This window comes from Microtus ochrogaster, unplaced genomic scaffold, assembly GCF_000317375.1.
Source record: "Microtus ochrogaster isolate Prairie Vole_2 unplaced genomic scaffold, MicOch1.0 UNK15, whole genome shotgun sequence".
Classification (NCBI taxonomy): domain Eukaryota; kingdom Metazoa; phylum Chordata; class Mammalia; order Rodentia; family Cricetidae; genus Microtus; species Microtus ochrogaster.
Genome location: NW_004949113.1, coordinates 1,265,908 through 1,269,988, shown reverse-complemented (window position 1 = coordinate 1,269,988; position 4,081 = coordinate 1,265,908).

Here is a 4,081-nt window from a genome sequence, read left to right as displayed (position 1 = left end):
AGGGGGGAAGGAAGGAAGGAAGGGAAGGAGGGAGGGAGGAAGGGGGAGGGGAGGGGAGGGGAGAGAAGAGGAGGAGAGGGGAGGGGAGGACTGCTGGTCTTACCTGCTCCAGGACCAGACCAGCAAGAGTGATCTTTAGGCAGGGGACTCTGGGCCCTGCAAGTTCATAACATGGTTTGTGCACTGAAAGAGGTGAGCATGTGTGGTCAGGACCTCTGCTCTCCCCAGGGACACTATGACCTTCAGTCTTTCAAAGGTGTTGGAAGTAAATCTCTAAATTTCACCAAATACTTTCACCATCTTGAATTTCCTGTACTATCTTGTCACGGCCATTCCGCCACCCCTACTGTGTTGGATTGGCACACTCTAGCTCCATCTTTCACCAGGAAGCCTGATTCTGGCCCAGTCAAGATGGGGGCTGCCCAGAAGACTTCCTGCACAACCAGTGTCCCCTCACCCTACGGATACCTTACTGAAGCTCAAGTCCCATGCTTTGATGTGGGCTCTCTGATGGCTGGACGCTGTCCGCTAGTGAACTGAGACTTGTGTGATCTTTTCCCTTGAAAAACATCATGGTGGTGGATGTGTGAGCTCCTTCATCCCTAGGAAGCTATAACGAGCAGATCTGTGGCCCCTATAAGTCCTGCATGCTCAGATGGTCTCACTGGGGACACGAGCGCCTTAGCTGCCCAAGGTCACATATGCGAGACAATTGGTGATAGTCTTCAATGGAATTGTCATGAGGGGAGCCACAAAATCATGGTGAATGGCGGGGGGAGGGGGGCTACAAGCCATATCCATGGACACTGGAGGAATTATGAATAAAAACTTGATACTGTTACTCATAGACTGTTCCCAACATTGAAGAAAAGCTAAGTATTACTTCAAGAAGATCAGCATGGTTTAAACATCAACAGCATGAACGATCACGCCTGGAAACTATGGCCACTCGTCTCTTCAAATAGTGTACTTACTATGGGCGACAGTGAGTGTGTGCTCATGGGAAGTAGGGATCTCATGAGATTACAATTTGTCCAAATTCGCTGCACAAACAGTACTGCTACCCAGCTACAGGAGCCTGCAACGAAAGCAGAAACCCCTCGGAAGGACAACTGGTCAGACTGACCTCTAAGCGCATGACCCTGGCCTTTAGCTCCGCAGCAAATGGCAGCCAGCTACGACTATTGTATGTCTAGCACCACTCTCAGGCATTCACCTGGTCTCTACCAAAGCAGTGGCTTTGCCTCCCTTTCTCCAGGATGGTCTGTCTCCAGGTAGCCTCTCCCAGACCAGTGTGCTCTTCTTGGGGAAGCTGCTAGGCCCTGTGCAAGCATGCTGATTGAACACCATAACCACAACTAACACAATGAAGAACAAACAAGAACCTTTTATTAAAACCAATATTTAAACTAACACAACATCAAAACATCCAGAAGAATAAAACGGCTGTTCCTCTGGGGAGGGGAAGCTGGCTGTGGGTCTGGGAATGCCGCTGGGTTGAATTCAGGGGTGATTCTGTGGGGAACAACAGAACTGGTGCTGTCTGTAGAATGGAAATATAGGGGACACTGAGAGAAGCAAGGGGTCCAGGCCATTTTCTGGGGATGTTGGACCCCCCACCAGACAAAATTGCACTGTGTCTGAGCTCCAGCTGCACACACATCTGTCTGGCTTAGTGCACAAGCTGATTCTGGTTCGAGCGTAGCCATCTTCACTGCTGCTTAACAGACTTGGAGCTCTAGATCTGCTGATGTACAACTCTGTCTACAGCTCTCCAGATCTAAGGATGGAGACAGATGTGCTGCTGATGCGAGCATCTCTAGGAGGGGAAGCGGCAGTGGAGGGACAGGAGGAAACAACGTGCCCAGGATGAGGCCTCTTTCTCAGTCTTTCCAAACACAGGGGAGACCATGTCCGCCTGAATTCCCAGATCCCATCGTACAACAGGACATGTGCCCAGGCTAGGGTCCAGTGACTGCTCCTGCAAGGGGGAGCCTCTCAAGGATCCCCCGATCACTTCAGGTCTGAATCCTCCTCACAGAGTGTCAGTCACCTACCTGGGGCTTCCTCGTCCACTTTCCTCTGAATCACCAGCCACTTCTGTCTGCAACTTGAATGAAGCTCATAGACATGAACAAGAAGATCTAGTAGGGCTTGTTCAAAATCACGTAGGTTTTCCCTTGTTCAGAATGGACAGGTCTGAGGTCTTGAAAGAATCCTCAGGGAACTCATCAATCCAGGCGTCCAGGAGCATACAGATGGTGCTGGAGGAAAGGCACAGACAGCACAGTCGGTGGCCTAGACTTTCCTTTGCCACCCTTTCCAGACTCTGTTCATGTGAGATTGCAGGAAGAAGATATCCAGCCCTTACTCATGTGAGTACAGTGTGCAGGGCTGTGAGTTCCATGGGAACAGGGAGATCCACACACCCCTTGCTCAGGCTCTAATGGAGCACAGCTGACCAAGCCTTTGTAAAACTCTAAGACCTAACAACTACACATGCACGTACTAGAATGTTGGAGATTTTCCATCTCCCTGAGTCCTTGTGAATGTTCTTCAGATAGAACTCAGTTATTGGAATTGGGGCAAGATAACCCTTGGGTGTTGACTCAGTTCCTGGTGTTTCAACTTAGTCCCTAGGAAAGGGTCAAAGTAACTCTCAGATGTTCCTTCTTACCTCACCTGATCTTGCAACCGCTCTCCAGCCAACTATTGGTAATAGCCCTTTAAATAATCCAATCATGATAGTTGAAGAACAATTCCCAGACTTCCCCCTTGTTTCTGTGGCTTTTTGCTTTAAAAGTAACCTGTACCAGCTATTTTGGGTCTTTCTGGCTTCTCGAATGCTGAAAGACCCTGTCAAGGCAAAATTAATAAAATCCTCATGCTTTTACATCAACTGTGGTGTGGAGTCTTGGGGTGACTCCTCCTGGTAGTTGGACTTGAGGGTCCAACACCTTCATGACATGGACTGAGATGAGGGGAGAGTCTCACAGGGGCACTGGATGCCACAGGCTTTCACCATATCCCCACTTCTAAGGACCCGGCCCATGCAGTTCTTGTTACCCTCCAGGCAATGCTTAGACCTCAGTATGGTATAGAAATCAGGAGTGTAAGACCCAAGCATAGGCCATCCCTTACTCTTAGAACCCAAATGAGCCCACTCATCCACTCTGGAGAGCCAGAATCTTTCTCTTGTTGTCAAGCCCACTTACTTCTTCACTTCATCATCCTCCTCGCAGTCAGGACAGAGTTTCCATACCTGGAGGAGACCAGAAAGGATGTCACCTGTAGAGTCCCAGGTCCCTTCCTAAAAGACATCTAGGGAGCCTGCTGATTCCTGGAGCAGAATCAAAGTCCAGAGCCTGGAAGTTCTGTCTGCTCTCAGGTTATTAGTTCACCTGCCTACAGGAGGTGCTTCAAATACGTTCGTGTGGTGGGTGATCGCAAGTATGTCTACCCAGACATCTCAGTGGACACAGGGTCCCTCGTATTACCCTCCACAGGTCTTCACCCAAGACACAGCTCTATCTGGTACTCCAATATGAATTCTAGAATCTCCTTTACAATGGGAGAAGTGCTTTGGCCAAGGCTTCAGAAAAACTGGGCTAAGGATCGAGGACACTCACACTCATTAGGATCCCAGCTATGGACACTGCAGTCCCTAGGGCACAGACTGGAGGAAGCAATGTCTGGCTTCATGCTGTTAGCTTCTGACAAAACTCTTAAGTGAGTAGGCTCAGAGAAAGGCAGAATGCTCCCTATCAAGAGGATCTGAGGCCTCTGAGCTTGGAGATGGGCACTCACTTGAAGAGCAGGTCGAGCGCCTGGTGGATGGTGGTATACCTTGGGTATATGCACAGGCAGGCAATGAGAAAGGAGCAGTTCCCACCCTGCACGGAAGTCTCCAGGTGATCCACCACCTCTTCCAGCATGTTGCAGCGGGATGTTCTACCAGGCTCCTTCGGGTCCTTCGGGGCAGACTCCTCAAGCTGAGGAGAGATCCAGGTGGATGGTTCAAACAGGCACAGGAAGCAGGGCGGTGGTGGCACACGCCTTTAATCCCAGCACTCGGGAGGCA